The sequence below is a fragment of the Crocodylus porosus genome, unplaced genomic scaffold, assembly GCF_001723895.1.
Source record: "Crocodylus porosus isolate Cpor-Errol unplaced genomic scaffold, CroPor_comp1, whole genome shotgun sequence".
In the NCBI taxonomy this organism is placed as follows: Eukaryota; Metazoa; Chordata; order Crocodylia; family Crocodylidae; genus Crocodylus; species Crocodylus porosus.
Window position 1 is genome coordinate 204774168 of NW_017728886.1, and position 25542 is coordinate 204799709.

Sequence of the window (25542 nt, forward strand, 5' to 3'; positions counted from 1 at the left end):
TGGACTTTTTGAATGTGTGTCCATAGCCCTGCTGACAAATGGCCAGAAGCTGACCACAGAAGTGGCATTAAATTTGTCCTCTTTTTAAATTTGCCCTCTTTATGGTAGACTTGTATTTGAACGTTTAGAATCGAGGCAAATATTAGTGCAAGGACTAAAGAATGAAATTTAGCAGTTCCCTTTCTTAAGAGAAAATATTTTTTTCTGAATTAACTTTTAAGACTAAGAACGTTTCATGTTTTAGGTAGAAAATGTAGTTTTGTAGCATTCTTTGACCTTAGCTAATGAGTGGCACAAAATATCAAGCTCTTAAAAATTATTGTTTTTGTTCTTCAAAGTTTGTTTTTCATTCTTCTGCATTTCTTAATATGAGAACAGATTTGTGTGGAAGTACAAGACAGGATGAAGCAGCTAAGAAGCACACTTCATCATGGCTTGAGAACAACTCAGGGCCCATTACTATAAGGTGCTGGGCACCTCTGAGAGGTCCTAAGAGACCTATGCTTTTATGAATTTAAGTGAGAACTGATGGTATTCAACAACTTAATTGATAGGCTCCCAAGAAGAAGTTACTCAAAACTTTTATGGATAGTTTTTTGAGTAACTTCCTGTCCATAACTTTAAGGTTTTAATAAATTAGATTTCCTGCCAAATATGAAACCATTTAAACTAAACTCAACTTCATATGCAGTTAACCCTGAAAAAAACTTTTGGTTCACATTGCTTCCTTAATTTGGTAGCTAGATGTATCATCTGTCTAAAACTAAGTCATGAATAGGATAGGATAACCAAGTTCCATAGCCCTTCACTGGTATAGATGATGAATCCCTCTTTAGGGACAGGTCTGATTATTTATTTTAAGAAACCCTGTACACAGACTTTTTGTAGAGTTCTGAAATTGTTAGATTGCTTGTTTTAAGTAACACTCCACAGTCCCAGCAACTAACATACCTATACCTAGAAAACTCCTTTAGGAAGTATTGCAACATAGCAGTGTGCTTCCTTAGATACCATCCTCAACAAACCTTTTTAGAAACTGAGTTTCTTTGTACTGCCTCCTTTCCTTGAACTCCTCCCCTTCCTACTTTCCTTCCATCCAGGTAGTTGTTGCCACTGCTCATTAGAAATGTTTGTATCTACCAGAATCTCAGAGGATAGAGAAACATACGTTTTAGCCACTTTTTAAAAGGGGAGGGACAGCCACTGCGAAGGAGCATGCGTCAGCTGTTACGTTGTTGTAGCTGCATGAGACAGTAGCAATACAAGTTAGCTAAATCACTTGAAGTTTGACCCTGTAGTTCAGTTATAAGATGGAGTGGTTCAGCTACACTTTTATTACTACAAAACTGTATCAGTTGCATCATGATGGCTTATACTGGTATCACTTAATATTGCTACCATGGTTACATCTGAGTATACCCTTTATCAAAAGGACCTATTTGCGAAGTCCCTTTTCTGCATCAAAACCTTTAATGAGAACTGGCTGCTTACACCCTAGTGTAAGACAAATGCCTGATGAATATTCTTGGCAATCTACTCACAGAAAGAGGATGGTAAGATGTGTGTGGGGAGGAGGTTCCCTCATACGTAAAAGCTATGAGTCTAGGTAAGCTGTTAAAAAAGAGGCCTCTTGAATTTTTTGAGCTTTTTATGTTCTGCTTGATAATATACAGGCACTGAGCCTTAATAGGTATTATGTTATATTAGAGCATTAGGCTTCAGAAAAATTGTTTTTTTGCCACAAAGATTGGCACAAAGATTTTAGACAATTTCTAGAGGGATTTGTTCTTAAATACCTATACATCTAATCATTTTCAGTTGGAAACATGAATGCTTAGTGCTGCTAAAAACTAGTTTTTTAACTTTTGTATACCTTTGTCCCTTTTACTGACCTGACTTAATGCAGTGTGGAACATCATAATTTCTACAGTATTGTGATGAACACAAATAAAAAAAACTTAGAGGTCCCAAGAAAATAGAAACATAACTGGAATAATTTTGCTTTCCGAAGAAGGCTTTAAAAAAGAAACAAAAATCATAGTCCTCCAAGATGAGGATATGTTGTTTGTCTTTTTGTCTTTTGTTTTGATTTAGGGATATGGTACTGGGTACCTCAACTGTGTTAGAATGTGATCAATAATGAACATAAGTTGAAGGCAAGGATGGAATGTCATGCTGCCTGCATTCCTCTTTTGATCCCTGGCCATATGTAATTTTGAACGTTTGTTCCTTTTAGAAATGTAATCTAGTACTTGTACAGCATAACAGGTGTTTATAAACCGTTTTCACGGTAAGGAAATTGTGATTCAGTCATTTACATGTTATCTGTAAATTTGGACTTGTGCTGATACCATATGAAAGTCTTGTGCTAGTCACTTTTATGGAGGAGCAAATTTCATTTTTGCTGCCATCATAAGAATGATGTATCAAAAACATTTATAAACCTTTAATACTATACAGTACAAGAGTGGTTAATACTGTATGGTGCTAGTGATAAGAAAGTAAAAAATTAATGCAGTGAGTTTTAGGTCTGTGTGAGGGGGAGTTGTATATGTGTTTTACATATGAATAAATAGGCATGGGTAAGCATTTTAAATACCATTGCCAAATGCTTGTATATTTGGATATCTAAAAAAAATAAAGGAACTGTATCTTCAGCAGTGATGAGCACCAAAGCAACCTACCGGGTTACATTAAAGATAAGCCCCCTTATCATTCAACCCCTCTGAAAATCAGGATGTTCAGTTTACTTGCTGTTCCATTAATTTTAGACACTCAAGTGTTTAAATTGTGATCACTGATGAATTTTAACTGCATGTGATCCTTTGAAAACTGTATAAAATAGTGTATTATAGTGTTGGCCAAAACAAAGAAATTTGACTTAGTATCAAAGACTACTAAATTTTAGGTACTTGTGCTTTCTTCTTATTATTGTATGTCTGAAACAGAATGATAAAATGATCAATTATGGAACTTTTCTAGCATTTTTAAAAATCAGATACATTAAAAAAAATGTTGCTTTGTTTGAGAATCCGTAACATTATTTTATGGAACTAAATGTGAATAAATTAGATGCATTTAAAAATATGTTGGATTATATTCACCATACATTTATGGAGTTCATGTTTAATATTTTCCATATTGATTAGTTGTTTTGCACAGCAGCAGCAATGTGCTTGGCATTCCACTGTAGCTGTTCCAAAGATTGATTACAGCTATTGTTTACCAATATACGCAATACCTCAAGTCATCTGAGGACTTAATCACATATGTAATTTAAATGCATGCCTTTGGTTGGATTATTCACATGCTAGAAGCCATGTCCTTAAGTACCTTGTTGATTTTTGAGTCTAAGTTGTTAATGGTAAGTTTTGTAACACAAGCAACCTGCACTGTATAAATTTTGAACAAGTTGATAATGCATATGTAAGAGTTTATAAAAGTGGAATAAACAGCTGCATTTTCATCATTTTAATCCTGTATCAGATATAATGAATGCACTACAAGAAGTTAGTTTCTGAAAGCTTGCTGCAAAATATTGCTCATGTTTTCAGAGGTCAGGAAAAAACAAAGCATCTAAACCAGTTTTACTATGCAAATTTTAGTTTCAATTTATGGAACATCTAAAGCTAAATGTTTAAAATTGGTAATTTTAACTACAGTCTTAATTTATTGAAAGTTCATTTCTTCCTGTGCTCTGCTTCAACAGCAATGGGCTAGCAAACAGCTATAATTAGATTAGCAGCCTGCTAAACAGTGGTGACAGTATCTGAGCCTCAGAGAGCATGTGCTGGATTCTGCATGTGCCTTTCTCTCATTGGCTGCTGACATTGCTGCCTGCCAGTTTGATAGGTTTCCACAGTAATCTTTATGCTGCATTACAGACATAGATACAGAGGTACTGTGTTCATGCAACGGTGAAGGTACTCAGCTTGTAGCATAAAAGAGAGCCTACAGATGAAAGGCATTGGTCTTTGTTATAAAACATCAGTACTTAAGGACTGCTAGCTGCAAGCAGAGGTCAGTGAAGGAGTTTCAGTTAATGGTAATTACTTTCAGGTCTTTATCTCTCCGGTAAAACACAGTCATGCATGAAATGAATACTGTTAATCATGTCATCTATTTAATTTGATCTTGCTTTCATTAATATCATGTGTACTCCAGTGGGATAGCCATCAGATTACAAAACATATCATTACAGAGTGGATTTAGCAGGGAAATAGAGTATATTTATAATGGGAAATTGCTTTCATGTGAAATCGTGAGCCTGTGCATGTGAGTCATTTTATTGGTTCCCTTTTGTTATGGTGATGTCAGTATTTCATTTATCTGGATCTTTTTGCAGAACAATTAAATTAAGGCACATAGGACTTTCTGGATAGGAAGATAAATCTACTAAATAATAGATCATTTTAAAAAATTATTTTGAGTGAGGCTGTATAATTAGATCAGGGCAATAAGTATTTTTTTTTGGGGGGGGGCAAAGAGACTGACGAATAAGCTATTGTTCTTTCAACAGAGATGCTTGTAGCCTTCATGTTTGGGTGGATTCTTTGTTTTACTCTCTGAATTTCCTATTAAGTGACTAAAGAAACCAAGACCTAAATTGCTAAATTGCAGCATGTCTGTTGCTGTTTATATGCATATTGTTCCTAAAGGCCAAATTCTGGCCCAAAGCCTTGTTTATTGGAAGAATTGCCTTTTATTATGGCAGTCTTTTTTCTGATTCCAAGAATTCTAAAATAAATACTATAATTTGGTAAGAATCTAATTTAACCACTTTTAGGTTTATGACATCAGTTGTTCTGAACTTTTCTAATAAAAATAGTATAGATTTATTTGTAAGGGAGAAAATAAGTTGTACAAAAATATCTGTAGCAGTGTTGTCATGTTTCATATGAAGATAGTCAACTACTGCACCTGACCACTGAAACAAAGTTCATGCCTTTGTCTGTGTCACAATATAGAGCACACATAAACTTGTGTATTAAGTCACTAGTCATCCAGCTGGCTGTCTGCCACTATGCGTCTGAGGTAACAGTCTATTGCCTCAGCAAGTATCAGAAAGGTGTAAGAAACTGTAGCTATTTTAATGTGGCTTTCTGTTTTTCCCTGTCACCTAGTAATTAAATCATGGGTTTGTACCATTTAAAATGCTACAAAATAAATTTGTTCACTTCTAAAACATTTAAGCTAAAGCCACATATCCTTCTGGGTAGATACCCATAAAAGTACATTTGAATTAGTTGCTTGTTCAACTTTATAAGTAAATGGTGGGGGGTGTAGTTTGTGTTTCATTAATGATGATTCAAAAGGAAAGGTAGTCTGTCTAAATACATTTGTTAAAATGTTTCAACAGTTATAAGTTACAAATAAGTACTTTTCCTAGTTCTGGTACCATACACACACACCAGAAAAATTATTTTAAAGATTGTTCTCGCTCCTATGTAGAACAGTGTCTGTCTAGGTTTTCTGCCTCTGTCTATGTTTATATTTCTATAAATTGTTTTAACTGTTAACTTTCCTGCATAGCAACAATTAGGTCTAGATAGTGACAAACCAGAATGTAAAGGCACTGGGATGTTTATAGCATTATCCACTGTATTCTCAGAATTGCCAAGTAACCATTTACTTATTGGTGTTTAAGTCGATCTCCCCCCATTAATGTCAGGAAAGGTCTTCCTTAAAGTAATTATCTAGTTATGTTTGTGACCTTTTGTGACCTGATTCTGTAAAAAAGCGCAAGATGGAGACATTGGTAATGGTTGTAGAAAGCTGGCAGTTAAAATCCTTACTTGAATAAGATACTTAACAAATACAGAATGTTTTACTTCAAAATGGAGAGCTTGGGCACCTATGCACATGCCCGGTCCCCACTTTGGCATGTTCTGATTAGATCGTGTCAGAGCAGACTTGATTACTTGAGTCTGCTTGATTGAGCAGATTTGACTAATCGAGTGTGCTGGAGCGTTCCAATTAGAATGCTCCAGCAGCCTCAGTGTCGCTTTCATTCAGCATCCCCACGTTTTAAAATGGGAGTGGGGGCACTTTAATTAAAGCTCATTGAATGCCCGCAATGTGTTGTGTATTCAGTATCCCACACTTCAAAATGGCGGTCGGAATGCTTTAACTAAAATGCCCACAGTGTCTTGTGTATTCAGTGTCCCCACATTTCAAAATGGTGGTGGAGGCACTTTAACTAAAGCTTTAGTTAAAGCTTCAATGAGCTGTGTGCCCCCACTGCCATAAAGTGCCCCCACTACCATTTTGAAATGTAGGACACTGAATACACAAGGCAGTGCAGGCGTTTTAATTACAGCAGCCCCTGAGAGCTGTTCTGATTAAAACTGCCTCCTTCCCCACCCCAGAGCACGTGTAAAGATTCTCCTTATAATGTATACGTAACTCAGTTAACTAATTGGACTGATATCGTATAGCTATACAATACTGAATAGCTTTTTGTCACATGTCTATCTCAAATAAGTGGTTGTGTCTATATTTTACAAGTTAGCATGTTCTGTGCTTGGTAATGAGTATGCTGTCCTCTTGCTCCAAGAGTTTAGACATAGACTTTTCTTCCTCAAATAATAGGTTGGGTTTTTTTGGTGCCACTAGAAAGATTGATGTGAACCTAGAATTGACATTGTAACTTACAGTAAGGATGTTTATGTCATTATGAATAAGAAATGTGTTTTTTTACTATATGTGCCCCTTTTATTCAATTGTTTTTCTTCTGGGTAGAGGAAGCAAACACATTCAATTTCAGCAACATATAGTATGTGGTCTAAAAAGTTGTCCTCTTTCTTTGCAAATACTTTAAACGGAATGTTCTACATTAAATTAATTATGTTTCAGTCTGTTGTCAACAAAGTTTTATAAGGGAGTGTTGCAAGTAATTTTAAAAATAAAATGATTAAAACTATACATTGTTAAGAAATGAATATTACACATTCTGATTTCTGTATAATACTTCTGACTTCTGCATTTTGATTTCTATATAATACAACTTGCTTATCTCTGAGATGTGTCTCTGGCCTGTCTCCATTTCCATTAAGTCCTTAATAAACTTTCCCATTAAACTACACTGTGGTGCTAGAAAATGAAAACTTGGTTCTTATTTCCCAAGAATAGGTATAGTAAAAATACAGAAGTATGTTATCAAAGGTAGTGTTTCAGCAATTACATGCCAGATAGGCAGTTGGATAAGAATCATTTATTGCCTGTTATGTTTAAGATGCATTCTTACACAGTTAAATGTGTTTTTTAGTGTCTTTGCTGTTGTAGTAAGCATCCCATTATAACCCAACGGTACCATAAATGTTCTTTACCAACTGGTGTTTTCTGAAACATCAGTTTGGCTTTGCAGCCTTTTTTGCATATTAAAGTTTCCTAAACGGATATCCAGACAGAGGTTGGGTATATACAGTAATTTGACTTCTGCTAACAAGTAGAGCTACACTAGCTTTGATTTATTAAGGTATTATGTCTTTTTACTGTTCCATACCTAAGTGAATTTTGCTGTACTTTAAGCAATGTCAGAACTAAGGAGGAAAGATTATTCTTATGGTTAATGCATTTTTGTAGTCTTCTAGCCCTGAGACGCTATGAAAACAGTCATAGGTACTTAAGGTATTACCCGAATAGTTATTCTGTGGGATTTGTGCATGTACACCCTATGATTTTTAGTATTGATAAACCAAATGAAATGTATCCGAGTGTAAAGTCCAAGGATTACCTCAAAAGAAGTAAAATAACAGTGTCCATAAGTTTTGTTTTTTTTCTCACCTACCATTGAGTTGGATAGTAAGGACTGCTGAAAGGTGATATGTGTCATTTTAGAGATATTTTATTAGTACTTTATTAGAACTCTATAAATATATATGTAAATTGAATTAGGTTTGGTTCTTGCATGATTGGGACAGTGATTTCTTTTACTTTTAATTTTTAAGCTCTTTATGACAAATTTTGTCTCGTAGTAAATGGTTGTATAGGACCTATTTTAATGGAGGCCTAATCATGATAGAGCCTCTAGGCATTACTACAATTGAAATGATTAATATGGTCAGAAACATTAGCAACTACTGCCAATATCTGCTGGGTGTTTTGATTGTATTCTTCTTGTGTAGAGACCAGACTCGGTCCTAAATCTTGTTCTCGAGGGATGAGAACTTTTTGATAAGGACTTCTGTAGCCTTCTAGGATAAGGTCATAACACTGTCCCTCTCATTTTTCCACTGGCTAACAATGCAAGTACTGTGTGTGGAGAGAACACCATGTTCTCAAAGCTGTTTTCTCCTTAGTCTCCAAAATTTGTCATACCTGGATAAGGCAGAGAGCTCAAGGTACAAGTGAGGAAAAGATCCCTACCAAAATACTTAACTGATAGCCAAAATCAGTTAGACGTGCTAACTGTAGGAGTGTACACAGCAAATGAGATATGCATGGTTTTGATGCTTGGAAGGGGATTCTAACATTTAAAGAAGTTTGTGTGTATGGGAGGACAAATGCATCCACTGCACCTACAAACTTGCAAGAGACGCAACTGCGCTCCCAGCAGCAGCTGACAATGGAGTGAACATCTGATACAGAGCAGCGGGTGCCCCCAGCATGGATGCCCTTTGTGTATGTGTGCCAGCACCAATTGGCAGACCAGGTTCCTCTGGCAGATTCAAAGCTGCTGTGCGCTGAAACCAAGCCAGAACCAGAAATGGGTTCCCAGCAGCATATGGAGCAACGCAGGGAAGCCAAAGGCTCTGGAAGGGGCAATTGGTGGTAACCTTCAGCAGAAGGACTGGCACCAAGACAACTCTCGGGGGTCACATCACCTACCTGAGCTGAGTCGGTGGGATCCAGATGACAAGGAGTTAACGTGGAGTCCCAGCAAGCCTGAAAAGAAAGAAGCAAGAAGTGATTGGTGACAAAACTTAGTGGAGAATGGGAGTGGTGGTAGCCGCAGCTTCTGCCCTTCTCTAAAGTTAGATTACTTTACAACAGACTGTTTTGTGACATAGCGGAAGATATTGAAACCTGAAGAAACTTCTGATGCTGTCAGTGAGGGATAGAGGCAGCCATAGAAGGCACCTTCACATTCAACATCTGTGAAACAAGGGGTGGTGATAGGCAGGGTGTAGGGGAGGCAGAGCCCCATATTAGCCCACTAGGAGCCTGGCCTGTTGAGCATCACTGGACTGGAAATCAGATAACATCTCCTAAAGTTCCCAGCTGCATCAAAGTCATGGCAGGAGAGACATTTCCATGCTCCTGGTAGCATGGGTCATGGGCAAGCTGTTGGCCCATAGGGCAGAAGGCAGTGTGGCTCCTGCCATAAAACCTAAGCGAGTCACTAAAGACAGACATGGAAAGTTACAGTATCTCATGTGGGAGAAAAGACACGTATACCTTTTTCTTTCTGTTCTCATCATTATAGTTTCATAGTTAGTAGGGTTGGAAGGGACCTGAGCAGATCATCAAGTCCGATCCCCTGCCATGGCAGGAAAGAGTACTGGGGTCAAACAACCCCAGCAAGGTGATTGTCAAGCCTTGTCTTAAAACCCCCAGGGTAGGAGCCAACGCCACTTTGCTTGGAAGTTGGTTCCAGATCCTAGCCACCCTGACAGTGAAATAGCACCTCCTGATGTCTAATCTGAATTTACCCTCTGCCAGCTTGTGACTGTTATTTCTAGTCACTCCTGGTAGTGCTCGGGGAAACAGGGGCTCCCCCAATGCCTGCTGGTCCCCTCTGACTAGTTTGTAACAAGCCACTAGATCCCCCCTCAGCCTTCTCTTATGGAGGCTGAACAGGTTCAGGTCCCACAGCCTCTCCTCATAGGGTCTGCCCTGCTGCCCCCTGATCATGTGAGGCCCTCCTCTGGACCCTCTCCATGTTGTCCACATCCCTCTTGAAGCGCGGCGCCCAGTCTGATCACAGTACTCCAGCTGCGGCCTTACCAGTGCCTCATAGAGGGGGAGTATCACTTCCCTGCACCTGCTTGAGATTCATCTGTGGATGCATGACAAGGTCCAGTTGGCCTTCCTGACTGCATCCCCACACTGCCTGCCCATATTCATCTTGGCATCAGTGATGACTCCAAGATCCTTTTCTGCCTCTGCACTGACAAGAAGGGAGTTCCCTTATCTCTTTGTTTGCATATATACTTCAAGAATAGCAAATGAAAAGCAAATTTGGGGAAATGGTATACTTTCTAATTCAAACTCCTATTACATTTGGTTTAAATTGTTCTTGTATATGGAAACTTACGTTTAATAGGTCCTGGATACTATTGTTTCAGGAGATTCTTCATAACAAGATTCCTTTTTCAGTGCCTTTTGTATACCCATTTCACCCACACATGCCCATTGTAGTAAATGTTTTTTTCCCTAAAACATTTGAAGTTGCTAACCTAGCTCATTCACGTTGTAAATTTGTATATTGTAGGCATTAATTTATCATTGCATTGTATGCTGTATGTTATCCTGTGATGTGTTAAAGTCACTCTGCAGTCTCCTTTATTTCAGTGAAATATTAGTTTATAGTATTTGACAGACTGTGCTGTGGAAACATTGCACAAACCATAGTAGTAATGACTATTTTGACATTCTGTCAGGTTTTTATAATTGTCTTTTTGGAATGTTAACTACATCAAGTATTACTTTACTTATATAAATGTATATGCTTCATAATTATGAATGCCAACATATAAACATAGCTTCAAATACTTATATTATCCCTACAGTAACTTATCAAAAGGATTTTATTTCAAATTTTGGTCAGTTATGTGAAAGATAGCTATCTAGTAAGATAGCCAGTTTTGTAGCTTAAAAATAATAACTAGTAAAAGATGTAAAGTCATTTTACTAGAGCTGAGTCTGAAAGCCATAATTTGGTTCAGAATTTGAATTTTTTTAAAGGTTTAGGAACTATTTAGCTTAAGGCTTTTTGAAAGTTAAGATTGTTAGGTCTCTTGGGCCATCAAGTCCCATCTCCTGCACTCTCAGACAGCCAGTTTCTCTAGCATTCCCAAAAATAGTTTTGTAAAACCCTCACAAACCACAACAAATCACAAAACCAGAAACTTCAAGAATAACCTACAGCATGGCATAAGTAAAAATAGGGATGACAAGGGTACTGCCAGACTTCTGCCATTGCAATGACAGAGGAAACTCGAGCAATCCTCAGAAAGGGCCCATACTCCACACTGCAGAGAAAGGCAGAAGTCCCCACAGTTCTTACCAATCTGGTTTAGAAAAAAAATCTTTCTTTTCTTCACATCTCGGGAGTGGTTTGACACTAAGTAGAAAAGAAAGATCCTTTAGCTAGGATCAGGGTGTGTCCAGATGAATGCAGAATTGCAGTACGTGGCACTGCAGACTTCTCTGTGATGCCACATGCCACACACCACACATATGGGCATTCCCCATGTTGCAAAGTCTCAAGGTCAAAACAACTCATGCCTAAAAAAATAACTGGGGTGGTACATGGCAGCAGCACTCACTACCCAAAACCAGAGCCCAGCTGGTCAGAGCCACACTCTGGCTGCTGGTCAGGCTGTCTGCTGCAGGGGTACTGGCTGCAACTCCCAGAACCCCAGGTAAGGCTGCTGGGGCCAGCACGGTTATTGGCCTAAGTTTCCCCTACCTTACCTGGGGCAGTGTGCCTTGTGCCAGAGCACACGTGGCACAGGCAAGGTGTGCTGCTGCTACTTGTCCCTGGGGAAATGCACGTTCCTGCTCATGGGGGCATGCCCTCTGATTTTTCTAAATACTGGCTGGAGTATTAGCCCTTTCCAGTCAGCCCCTCCCCAATCCCCGCTCCATCCTTCCACCCCTTCCTGCCTTAGCTGTGACCAGCTTCCCAATGCCATAGTATTAAAGCAACACATGGATGCCCTGATAGCCATTCCAGTCCCGTTGTCCTTTGCTCTGTACACTAATACATTAAAGAGTCTCCAATCTAAATGGACGTGAAAAGAAATGGAGCCACACCAATGCAAAATGACCTGTCCCCTGAGTCACAGTCCAGTGCTTTATCCCCTACACCAAACTACCTTTCTTTTAAGCAGTGAAGGCCATCACAATAAATGTTTCTGAACAGAGTTTGGAAAATAAAAATATTGGTACGTTTTACAAAGATGTACATTTTACATTTGGTATATTGCTACAGCTTGTACAAGGCCTATTTCTTTGTCATGTTTGAAAAGCACTTAGCCAAAAGAATAGTGCTGTCATACAAATAACACTGAAGTTCTTGTACATTTAAAACAGTAATGTATTGCCTAGTATGTAACATTGTAATGCATTTCTTTTTAACAGATGTTAAAAATCTAACTTGCAGAGACTCCCTTCCTTTTTTCTTTATTCACCTGGTACAGTTCCAGTTTTTTTCTCTGTTCTTTCCTATGGTACACTATAGAATATAATTCCTCTACAAATAACAAAGTACCTTTTGAGTTTTGACCCTCAACAGGGGAAAGAGCAAAAGAGACTGAAGGTCTACCAGTGCTATTGTTGTTGGAAGACAAATACTGTGATGTGAGGCAGGAGTATAAAATTGTAAGACAGCATCTTTGTTCTTCATTGTTTCAGGGTCTATTGTTTACTCTTTCCTTTCTCTTTAAACGCCCATATTTACCTTCTCTATATTTTTCTGTCTAGTTTACTTATCCCTTCAAATCTCCTTTGTAACTTTCCCCATCAATCTCTCTGCATTGATGACCTATATCCAACCATCTACCCACTTACACACATCTTCACTTCCATCTTCCCATCTGTAACTACAGTTTGAAAAATGCACAAGACACTGTATAGCTAAGGGCCTAAATTAATATGAGAAGGCCCAATGTCCAGGGCAAGAAGCAAGGCTCTGCCTGGAAAAAGGTGCTTAGTTTTCTACCGTGGTGTTATCTTTTGACCCTGTTGTGTAAGTCCAGTATGGCAAATATAAAGTTTGTACCTACATCTCTGTCAGCTGGCATTCTCTCTCTCCTCCTGCTGCATTTCCTCGTTATTGAAAGGCAAAAATACTGTCAATGCCTACCCCTCTTAGACCTTCTTTTTCTTTTTCTTGTATCATCCCCTCCAATTAATATCTCAAGTTCAGGATTTGCCAAGGTAGCTAATGGTTTTACACATCTAATTCAACGCACCGTAAAGGGGCATGATTTCAGAATGAGCTGGCCACACATCCTGTGAAAGTCTAACCCTTTTTTAAATTCCCTAAGTTGGACACCCAAAACCTAGTAGTCATTTTGAAAAATATTTACCCAGTCTTTGCTTTTACTGCCACTGATTCCCAGGAAGCAGCAGCAGTAGCAACATGATACTGACCTGATTCTTGACAGTTTCACTGTTGCCTACAGGGTTCTGAATAGCACAGGTGAAACTGGTTTAGCATCCTGTTAATTTTGTTGTTGTTGTTTTGTTTTTTTTTAACTGCCTGGAAAATTGCCTGGACTGGTTGCCCTCAAGGACCTGCTAGAGGCTGACAGCTCTGATTCTGTGCTAGGAAAGGTGTTGCTTTTTCTCTTTGTTAAAACCCCAGCTGAACACTGTCAAGGAGACTGTCCCCCCATAACTGTGACAGATGCAATTCACTACCCTCCTACCTCAGCATATCAACAAGAGTCTGTTAGTATATGGTCCAATAGAGCTCCTGTGATTGGAGCTGTTAGTAGTGTCCATACTGTGGATTGCCTAGGTCAAAGTGTTGTGTAGTAAGTACTGTAGACACTGAACTGTTTTGTTATCTAGCATGATGTGCAGTCTTTTAAAGAGTTAACATTTCCTGAAATATTTCTATCTTCGTAGTTCAGAAGAAGTGTTTCTTCTGTAGCTTGTTGTCCTGGATGCAGGAAAAGATGACCGCATCCAGTGTGGGGGGGGTGAGAAGAGAGAAATTAAATGGGAAAGAAACAGAGAGAGAAAGAAAAGGGGAAAAGAGAGGAAAGAGAAAGGAGGGGGTGGAGGCTAGGCTGCATGGGTACATAGGTGATTTATAAGCCCAATCTTTGCCTTGAACAATCTGCTGCAGCAGGGGCAGAAAAGCATTGAGGACTGGGTATGAGAGGTTTTTGTTTTCCCGGCCGTGCATTTCTTCATTGCTTTTGCTGTGCATTGCTGTTTGAAGGCCAATGCTCTGTTCTGGATTGATGACCTCCAGGATGGATGGTTGCGAGTGATTTACTCGCGTGACTCTGGGTTGATGCTGAAACTCTTAGGGACACCTCGTACCTCTTCTTAGCTGTACCACGAGAATGTATTCCATTTGACAGTTCACCATAGAAGATTTTCTTTAGCAGGCGAGCGTTGAGCATTCTTGAAAGGTAGCTGGCCCGTCTTAGCTGCACCAGTTTCAGTAGTGTGTGAATACTGGGCAGAGCTTACACTTTTATCAAAAGCAGATCTGCAGCTAACACAAAGAACAAATGTATCCTTATAAGCCATACACAAATACTAATCCGTATATTGCTGAATTACCATTGATTTTGCAGGTTTGCTAAACCTGGACTAGTGTATCCTTCATCCGGAAAACACATACATCTGTCATTTACAATCAGTCATGTATAGGTACTATGACCCACTGGCTTTTGTGTCATATATTACTGAATGGTTTTGGATCCTGTCCAAAGATTTTGTCTCTTGCCTTCAAAAAAGAAACCTGGAATAGGAGTGTTGAAACTGTTGACCAAGCAGGCCTCTGGCCAGTCTCTCAGGCAAGCAGTTTTCCTATATCAGCTCTTTGATATAGAGATACTATTTCAAGTTTAGATTTGCTGTAGAGTTTTGCATGCTGAACAAAAGTAACAAGAGCAACCTGCAAAGCTAATGAATTTTCAAGTGAAATCAGGAATGAAATAGAATGGCTGTTGATATTATTTTCTAACCAGCTTTATATAAAACTGGTTATTTTTCACAAATTAACTGCTGACCCCACTGATTACCTTACTGAGTGAATCTCGAAAGTACAAATGATTTCAGTTCCTTTCCACAGTTTATGAGTTCAGGGGTTGGCAACATAGAGCCTGAGGGCCAGATCTGGCCCACAGAGCCATTTGATCCAGCCTGTGGAGCTGGGATTTATCCAACAAAGTGGCTGGGCAGTGGGAAGAAGCAGCAGTGGGCCAGGTTGAGAACACCAGTCTTTCTGTTGGATTGATTCACCCTGTAACTGAAACATTTTGACCACTTAGTTTATTACTAAGATGCCTGTAAGGATCCTTTCCTATATGTCTCTATTCAAGTTAGCAAAGTGGCCATAGAAGATGGTAATTTTCTTGCTTTCCTCAGAATGGATTAAGAGTAAATTTGTTACTTTATGACTCTCAGGTGATAGCTCAATTTCTGTATGATTCTTCATGCCAGCTAAAAAAAATCCTTCTATTACTTTCAGGCCATTTTGCAACCAGTCAGACATTGACCTCTGCAGGCATGAAATCTGTATGTAGAGAGATTATCCTTCATTTTCTAAAAACTCTATACCAGCGGTGCAGTTGGTCTAATGGAAGAACCCTAGGAAACATTTGTCTCTTACCTAATTTCTGGACTGGCACAGCTGCAACATCACTCTAGCACTCCTGAATATATGGGCCTGGTTAGATTGTGTGTTCTAGGATGCTGTCACATCTGTGATCACAGCTTATTAGAACCTATTTTTTTTGGTACCAGGTGGGTAGGTGGATGCACTGTTCAGGACACCAGGGGACAGCAACTCCCAATAAACCACCAAATTACAAGTTATCTAACAAGCTTTTATTAACTCAGAAGACTTCTAATAGGTTTGTCACACAGTTGTCAGAAATGGCAATCACATGTAAAGCTGTTAATGTGAAAGATAGCATTAACTTGAGAGAGCTGGCTTAAATGGAAGACTTTTTTTTTCTTGGATAAGATGCATTTAATGACCAAATTGTGTTGTATGCCTTGAAGGGAACATGGACATCAGGAGGGCCAGAAAGAAGGGATTAAAGACCACAGTTGTCAAGATAGAAGAGAAAAGCCTTGTTAAATTCTAAGTGGCATTGGCAGATACAAAAGTTTGTTTTTGAAGATTTTATATAGGTGAAAGTAATAGGATTTAGATGCAATTTGAATGTAGCGAGCAAGGAGGAAGGGATAAATCCAAAGACTTCTAAGCTGAAGGCCTAATTGGCAGAGGGAAGTGCCATTGCCAGTAGAGCCACAGAATGGGAGTGGAGAGAGCTTGGAGGAAAGAAAGAATTCAGTGCGGACCATGTTAAGCAATAGCTGGTCTGGAAAATCCTGGAGGAGATATGTGAAAGAGCGATTATTGTAGGGAGAAGGTTAGAAGTGGTGATGCAAATTTGTCTGACAGGCATTATCTGTTTCTAGGGACATGCCTCAACAACCTCCATATTGTGCCATGGAGTGCCACAGAGAGAGACAGAGTATTTCTACATACCCACCACCCTAATAAGGCAGCTACATTGTGCCAGTTCAGGTGAAAATGTGTGGAGTTAGACATGGTATATATCTCACTGAAGCACTTCCTGATGTGGCAAAAAAGGTATCATATTTACCCAAAGAACCTTGTCTGCATGTGTCCTTAGACCAATATGGACAGAACCAATAACCCAATATAATGCAACACAACTTCTGAAAACAGTAGGCGGGTAGTTCCAGAATTTCAGGAAACAAAAAATGGGCAATATGCACTTTGGTGGAAATTAGGAAAATGGAAATGCTATCAAATCACTGTTAAAACGTTCAGGAAATGGGTTGAGGTAGTGATTGCAGAATTAGAGTTGGAATTGGGTGTTACGGAGCATGCTCTGCTGGCAGCACAAATCAGTCTTTTGTGCTTGATTTTAGTGGAAGCAATATATACTACAAGACTTCTCTCGTCCCCAGCTCCAGCCAGCACCACCCTTTCATTCCAGCTGTACTTTTTGCCCCCAGCCTAATCATGGAGGGGAAGGTTTTGCCCCTTGGTAAGTCTTTCTGAAATTGTCTGCCTTTCCAGCTGGATAATGGAGGCCACTCTACAGGTATTTAGGCGTGGTTTGAAAATGAGGAGCCTGGTCAGCCAATATTAGCAAGAAAGTGTGCAGCCTTGTAGTTTGTTTAATTTGAGACTCAATCACATCTCAGAGCTCCATGTTTTTTACTTAAGCTTATTTCTACAAATATTTGGTGTGTTAATATATTTTAGTAAAAAAAAAAATCCACCTAAACCCTTTGTTCTGAATTTGAGTGTGTGTATTGTATACTATTTATTATTCTGTTCTCTTATTCACAAGTTTTGCCATCAAATCCTGGCACTGCTATTTTTAAAGATTTTTTTAAATGTTGGCACTTGCAAGAGAATGTAAAAGGAGTCTTTTTTGAAGATGAAAGAAACCAATCTCTTACGAGGGTTTGCTTAGGCTCTATGTGTAACAAGTCAGCTTCAGCCACTAGGAAGTTTTGAACTTTATTTTCCTATTGATTCCTCAAAAATAAATCAGATAGCTTTTTATGGGCACAAATATAAATCCTTTAATCCTTATCATGCGTTCAGGGGTGGGGGTTTTGTTTCATCTTACATTGGCATTTAGGCATTTTACCTTTGATTTGATTGCTGCCTTTGGTTGACGCAATCTTCTTTGAGATACCTTTGAAGGGTGATCTGTCTATGTAATGAAGACATTATAGCTTGTTGAATACCACAAATAAACAGGATAAAGGAACATTTTTGTATTTGTATTTTATTACTGTTTTTTTTCTTTCCACAGACAATAAATTCTCAGGACTATCTCTTGTTAACTGCCTCCCTTACTTCTTGTGTCTATAATAGAAGTCTCCAACTTGCACTTGGAGTGATGTCCCAGGCGGTTCTCTACAGCTGTTGTGACACCAAAAATTGGCTGTCTCTGTAGTAGGAGAAAAATTGGCTGTCCCTTTGTTCTATATTTTTGAAATTCAGTATTTATAATTCATACACAGCATGGTAGCTTTAAAATGTTTTAAGTATTTTTGTGAAATTTTGGATTAAAAGTGGATCTTAACCATAATGCAAGCTCGTGCCTCTAGCATAATACAGCAATAGATATATTACTACCAACAGAATGAATGTTGAAAATTAACCAAAAGTAGGAGCTGGCAAAATTCCACATTTCCAAAGCCTAAACTAGAAAAACGAGTAACCAAATTGGCTTAAAAGGCTCACTTTATTCAGCATGTATTCAGCAACTATTCAATATAGATAAATTTTGTTTAGGAAAAAATGACATTATTTTGACTAATATTTTCAATTCACTTCTAAGGCCTCATTCCTGCAAATGCTTAAGCATATGCATATTTTTACAAGAGTAGTCCTGTAGACACTGTTCACAAGTTTAGGATTTTTATGTAATGAATGAATATGAAATATTTTAAGAAATATTTTGGAAAAGGGTGAGCTGATGTCAACTGGGAGATTTCCCAACATGTGGGGGATGGCTTAGGAGAAAGAAAAAAGGTACCTATTAAGAAATTAGAATGTGTATAGTGAAAGTTGAGGGTCAGCATGATTGAATGGTTAAATATTGATGAGGAAGACTGAGCAGGAAGGCCAGATTTTCAGATAATATTTAAGAAGCATCAGGATCTAGACAAAGCTTGCATGTATGGGTCCAAAGCAAAACTGAAGCCCTTCGTTCCTCTGTTTGGGTAGGATCCAGTGTATATAAAGTTTTGGTTTGACCCGTCTCTACAAAAATGGCAAGATAGAAATAGAAAGTCAGTACAGCTACAGCAGCAGAGAACAATATGAGAATTTTAGGCTGGAGCACTTGCACTTGATTATTTTGATTGAATACTTTAGCAGTCATTTCATTAGCCTGTTAGTAAATTTGTCAAACAACAATAACAATACTTTTTCTTTCTTCTCATTGTAATAGAAATTTGGACTCAACAGTTTTTTCAGAATCTGTGCTTTATAGTTCTTTATACTTCTAATGAGTAACATGGGTGAAATCTGAACTCTGCTGAAGGCAATGAAAATTTTGCCATTGGCTTCTGTGAGGTTAGGGGTTCACTTATGCAGTTACATAAGCTTATACAAGCTAAGCAATAAACTATTAAATGATTCTTGATTTTTTTTCCCCTCCTCTTTATAACCTGGTTCCCAGGAAGAAAGAGCTGCTTCTCACATCATGAAGCAATTAACAATAAAGGGATGATGTGCCCTGCTTCTGTGAGTAATAGGTAACTCTGTAAATGTCTTGGTTTTCTTCTTCCTCAAATGTGGAAGTTATTCCACAGTAACCTTTCCAAACTGCTCCAATATTCTTTAAGCATATATATAATAAACATACGTCCATACATTTATGTGCATGTGTGTTCGTCTATAATGCATAACATTTTCTGTATGTCTTCCTCTCACCTAATGTTGCTTTACAGAATTTTACTGGTAGGCTTGCAGTTTCCCTAGAGTCAGCCCAACGCAAGAAATGTTTGGCTTGTTCTGGCTTGGTACCTACCGAAATAGAAGGAGGCAGGTGGCCAATTTTGTGGGCCAAAGATGGGGCCAGATACTATTTTCATGGACTTAGGGCAGCAGGGGTTTCTTCCCCACTCCCCAGGAGACACACACCTCTGGCCAAGGGACCCTGGTGGGCACATCCTCACTGCTCATTGATTGAGAGGGCTTTCTGTCATGTGGCCCTGCCCTTCATTGCTGATTGGCAGATAGGGGTGGGCCTGTGCAATGGGAAGCCCTCTCAGCCAATCAGCAGCAAGCGTTGGGGGTGGCTGCCATCTTGGCTGCTCACCTTCACACTGGCAGCTCTCCTCACCCCCACTTACTCACTTTTAGTCTGTGCTGCTGCAGCTCCTTGGAAACTGCCAGCTGCCACTGGAGAGCCAGCATTTTACTTTTAGCCCTTTTTAAAAAAATTTTCAGGTTTTGTGGACAATGCCAGATTTTGCGATTTCTATGAAACCTGCAAAATCACAAATTGCATAGGTCCCCAATTATAGGTATTGGGTTCTTTTAGAGGAAAAGGTGGCAGAAACCTCAATATCAGCAAAGCTCTGTTATAAGTGAAATTCTCTTATCAAAAGAAGTGCTTTGGACAGTGTAATTAATTTCACATGGAGAACTATTAATGATTATACTGGTAAAATCACTTGTTTGCTGATATAAGTTTCTACTATAGTTGAAGGACTTGTCAGTGTAGTTATATTGGCTAACCTTTTACATCATAAGCAAAAACTAATTTCACAGCTATATAAATTAGGGCTGTGTGACGTGTCAGTCCCTGATTCGATTCGGCAAAGATTTAGCCTGATTCAGTGGCTAAATCTCCACATCTGAATAAAATCAGAGGACCTTTTAATCTCTTTGAATCGAATTGAAACCCTCCGAATCTGTCTGGAAAGACTCGGAGATTCAGACATAGACACAGCTTGAAATGTTTTTTCTACATACCTTTAGGTAGCACGGGCTCGTCCATGCTTTGACGCTGGGGAACATGGAGTGTCCCACAGAAGCACGGGGGACTCCCCAGTACATTTGGCAGCAGACCTGGAAGTGGACCAGAAGCACTTCCGTGCCACTTCCTGGTTTGCCATAAAGCACGTGGAGGGCACCCCCGCACTTCTGTGGGATGCTCCATGCACCCCAGCATTACAGCTTTTATAAGCTGCGCCTGCTAACTCAAAACATGTAATAAATAAATAAATAAAAACTTTTAAAGCTGTGTCTGTGTCCTGAATTGCTGATTCTCCAAATTGGCATCAAATCTTTGGTTGATCCAAATCAACAAATCGAATCATTGTCCTGGATTCGGGCCAAATCCAAATGGAATAGGGCTTGCTTCACACATCCCTAATATAAATTCTTTCCGGACAGTTACTTAAGTTACAGTTGTCCCCCAAGGACCTATTCATGTTTTTTCTTCAGAGGGAAGTTATGCCTTAGTAGGCACATCTCTAATATTCAGGCACAGAATCTGTGGGACATAATTCAGTACCACCAGTACCCCATTTTGCTATTTTTCAGTAAAGAGAGGCATTGGAATGGCCAAATAAAAATACAAAACTGATGTCAGTTTGAATCCTTACTCATAGGTTGAGCAGAACTACCTTAAATGCAATTTATTTCACAAACAACAATCTTTTTTTTTATAGTTTTAGCATTGTTTCTATGCTGAAAGAGACTTTTAAATAGTTCTGTAGCAGGCTTCCAGTTATCAACTGTGAAGCATGGTCTTTGGAGTAAATGTATGCTGCTTTTATGTAGTCCGTCTCAATAGAAACACTTTCATTGAAGGTTTAAAGTCTAAAGAAATTGATGGCTTAGCCTCCGGACACAGTAGGTAAATCTTCTTTTTACTATCCAGTTGGCAAGCTTTTTCCAAGTGTTTTTTATCACATAGTTGAGGACTGTGTCTTAATTATGCAAAGTTATTATGTGATCTTTCAAATAGTTCTAACTTTCTCATGTTAATGTAATTACTGTTCAACATTATTGTATAATAATGTTGTCACCTGTAGTTTAAAAGCTCTTTTTCCTACATGTCATCTTACTGGCTTGTAATTCTTGTTATGTATATAAAAAGTTAGTTAAAAATGGTATTCTGAGGTGAGAAATTGTAGAAATCATCCACTCATCTGGAATCTTAAATTTGGTTTTAAGGCCTGTATAAAACCACCTTTTAAACTGCTGATGTGTCATATTATTTCCTATCAATAAAGGTTACCTTCTTAATAACAAGTAGACCAACTGAGAGCCATGTGTCTCAAGGAACCTTTTATAGTTACATAGTTGGTAGGGTCAGAAGGGACGTGAGCAGATCATCAAGTCCGACCCCCTGCCATGGCAGGAAAAAGTACTGAGGTCAACACCACAGCAAAGTGTTCATCTAGCCGCCTCTTAAAGACCCCCAGGGTAGGAGTCAGCACCACTTCGCTTGGAAGTTGATTCCAGGTCCTAGCTGCCCTGACTGTGAAGTAGTGCCTCCTGATGTCTAGTCTAAATCTACCTTCTGCCAGCTTGTGACCATTATTTCTAGTCACTCCTGGTAGTGCTCGGGGGAACAGGGACTCCCCCAATGCCTGCTGGTCCCCTCTGACTAGTTTGTAAATGGCCACTAGATCCCCCCTCAGCCTTCTCTTTTGGAGGCTGAACAGGTTCAGGTCCCGTAGCCTCTCCTCATCAGGTCTGCCCTGCTGCCCCCAATCATGTGAGTGGCCCTCCTTTGGACCCTCTTCATATTGTCCACATCCCTCTTGAATTGCGACGCCTGGAACTGAACGCAGGAGTCCAACTGCGGCCTGACCAGTGTCGCATAGAGGGGGAGGATCACCTCCTTGGACCTGCTTGAGATGCATCTGTGGATGCATGACAAGGTACGGCTGGCCTTCCTAACTGCATCCCCGCACTGCCGGCCCATGTTCATCTTGGCATCAATGGTGATTCCAAGATCCTTTTCTGCCTCTGCACTGACAAGAAGGGAGTTGCCCAGCCTGTAGGTATGGTGCTGGTTCTTCTTCCCCAGGTGCATCACCTTGCACTTGTCAGTGTTGAAACGCATCCTGTTCTCATCCCTCCAGGCTGAAAATGACCCATCCACTACCACTTTCTGGGTGTGGCCCTCCAGCCAGTTGGCGACCCATTTGACTGTGTAGGTGTCGACAGCACAGTCCCCAAGTTTTTTAATGAGAATGGGGTGAGAGACCGTGTTGAAGGCCTTCCTAAAGTCCAGAAAGACTATGTCCACTGCTACCCCTGCATCTAAGGATTTGGTGACCTGGTCATAGAAGGCCACCAGGTTAGTCTGACAGGATCTGCCTCTAATGAACCCGTGTTGGTTGCCCCTAAGCATAACGTCCCCCGCTGGCCCCTCATGGACATGTGCCAGGATAATGCTCTCAAAAAGCTTACCCAGGATCGAGGTAAGACTAATTGGCCTATAGATTCCTGGGTCCTCCTTCCTCCATTTTTTGAAAATGGGAACCACGTTGGCCCTCTTCCTAGCACCACACCAGAGCACCACGAGTGCTTGTAAAGCCATGTCAGGGGTCCCGCAATGACCTCAGCTAATTCCCTCAGCACTCGGGTGGAGATCGTCAGGACCAGCTGATTTAGATACATCCAGTCCCTCCAGAAGTTCCCTGGCTAGATCCTCACTAGATCCTCACTGACCTTTGGCCTGGGTGCGCCTCCCCTGGGTCCTGCGGGGGTCCCGGTGGGGGGGCTGATCTGGGCCCTGCTCAGGAAAATGAAGGCAAAGAAATTGTTAAATAGGTTAGCTTTGTCGTCTGGTGTGAAGACCAGATTTCCTACCATGGCTTTAAGGGGCCCCACGTTACCTGGTACCTCTTTTTGTCCCCTATGTATTTAAGAAAGGACTTCTTGTTGTCCTTGATCCGGGAAGCTAGTCCCAGTTCCGTCTTTGCCTTGGCCTTCCTGACCACCCCCCTGCAGCCCCGAGCAACCGCAGTATAGTCCTCCCTGGTGATGGCCCCTCCCTTCCATTGGGTGTACACCTCCCTTTTAGCTAGGAGACTTTCCCGGATGCTTTTGGTGAACCATGGGGGCTTTTGCACCCTCCTGCCCCCTTTGATCCATGTTGGAATTACCTCCCTTTGGGCTTTTGAAGGATTGCCTCCTTAAGGAACGACCACTCTTCTTGGACACCCTACTCCCCTCCCCTCCAGGACTTCAGTGCCTCCCCAACTATTCTCCTTACCTCACTGAAGTCCGCCCTCCTAAAGTCCAGGGCTGCTGCCTTGCTGCAGGCCTTTGCCACCTTGCGCTGGATGGTGAATTCCAGCAGGCGATGATCACTGTTGCCCAGGTGGTCGAGCACCCGCAGCCCCCTCACTAGGTCATCGCCCATGACCAGCACCAGGTCCAACAGGGCATCTCCCCTGGTGGGGCTGTGCACCTCCTGGGTTAGATGGAGGTCCTGTATTTTGGCTAGGAACCTACGTGAGTGGTCAGACCTGGCTGACTGCTATTTCCAGATGTCTGGAAAGTTCAGGTCACCCATGATGACCACGTCTTTTGACTTAACTACCTCTGTGAGCTGACTTAAGAATTCCTGGTCTAGCTCTTCCCCTTGTTTGGGTAGTCTGTAGTAGACCCCCACCGTTAATTCCCTTTCCCCTCAACTGCCTTGTATTCTAAATATTCTTATGGTGGTCTTTTCAGTCCAGGTAGCTCTTATAACACTTCTATCATTTCTCCCTAAAGTAAAAACTCCATAATCTACTTAAATATGCTGCCTTCTACCTTAAACAAATTTATTCTTTTAAACAACAAAATATACCTATATTTTCATTTCTTACACTTGAATGGTAGGTATCAAATTGTCAGGGAGTCATAACTTCTGTCCCTCCCTTCCCATTCTTTTCCCATCTCTGGAATTCCCATGGTCTCCAAACAGATCACAGTTATCTACAGTTACCTAACTTCTGACTCTCCCAGAGATCTGTTTTTTCAGCTTCCTAACTAAACACCTCTATTTCAACATAACTGAATTCTCTTCCCACAATCCCCAGCTATTTTTCGACATCACAAATTCACTTCTCCAGTTTGGTCATCTGCTCAGGATCTTTCAGACTTCTTCCCAGGGGAAACAGTCCAGAAATGACCTAAGCAATCCCCCCAACCCTCCTTCCACTCCTAGGTTCACACTAAGGTTCTCCTTGGTCCCCTTTTCAGCTGCATTATATCTTACCCACCAACACAAATTCAGTTGTCATCTCTATATAGATGTGTCTGTTTCTCTACTTCAGACCTCATTCTTTCCTAACATTTTGGCTTGTTTCTGGTATCTCCTCATGTCAGGTCAAGCTTAACAGAACTAGCACAAAGCTCTTGAACTCCCTCTTCTTTCATATGTTTTCCAAGTCACTTTTGATAATATCATGGTCCTGCCTGTGACTCAGGCCTGTACCTTGGGCATCACCTCCAGCTTGCAAGTCTAAATCTTGCAGATTCTTTCTCTAACATATCCCCTTTTACATCCCTCCAAAATGCTAACATTCTTATCCAAGCACTCATGTCCCAAATATTACAGTATGTTGTTTTCTCTGGCTGTGACCGATGCAGTCTTGTTCTTTCCTTATCCATTCAAATACTGCTGCAAAGATCTTTCTTCTCCCTTATTATTCTGACCACGATATCTTTCCTTTGCCTCCCTCCTTTCACTATCACATCAAAAATGATGTATCCACACTATTATGACTCTTCATAGCATATCCACACCTTATCTGTTGTGTTTTGTTGACGAGCAAAACTGTGATTCCCACTTTTGATTGACCTGTGATTCAGACAAGCATCTTTTGGCTTTCTCCCATACAACAACTCATGTGGAGGTGGATCTCCCTGTAAATATGTAGAATGCTGCTATCATCCTTCTTCAAACCTCTTCTTTCTATGATGCCTACAAAAATCTTGATGATAGGCTTTAGGGTGCAAAGACAACCCCCTATCATATTGAGCAATATTATCTCATTGTTTTCTTGTGTTCCCTTATGTCACTGTCCTTTTGTTGGCTCTTGTCCTGCGCACAAATGTTAAGTTGCTTGGGGTAGGGACAGTCATTTTGTTCTGGT

The 25542-nt window shown here is 40.1% G+C and overlaps 1 protein-coding gene across 3 annotated transcripts in view; it reads left to right on the top strand.

Moving 5' to 3' along the window:
- Positions 1 to 25542, top strand: part of FAM110B (family with sequence similarity 110 member B) — a 150068-nt gene that overhangs the window by 44075 nt on the left and 80451 nt on the right. Inside the window, exon 1 of one of the 3 annotated variants that reach the window (XM_019548369.1) lies at positions 3887 to 4045. The exons of 1 other annotated variant lie outside the window; for it this stretch is intronic. The gene's annotated coding sequence lies outside the window, so the exon portion shown is untranslated. Of the gene's footprint in view, positions 1 to 3886; positions 4046 to 25542 lie in introns of those variants that run through there. One more of the 3 variants, XM_019548377.1, reaches the window with a different exon arrangement.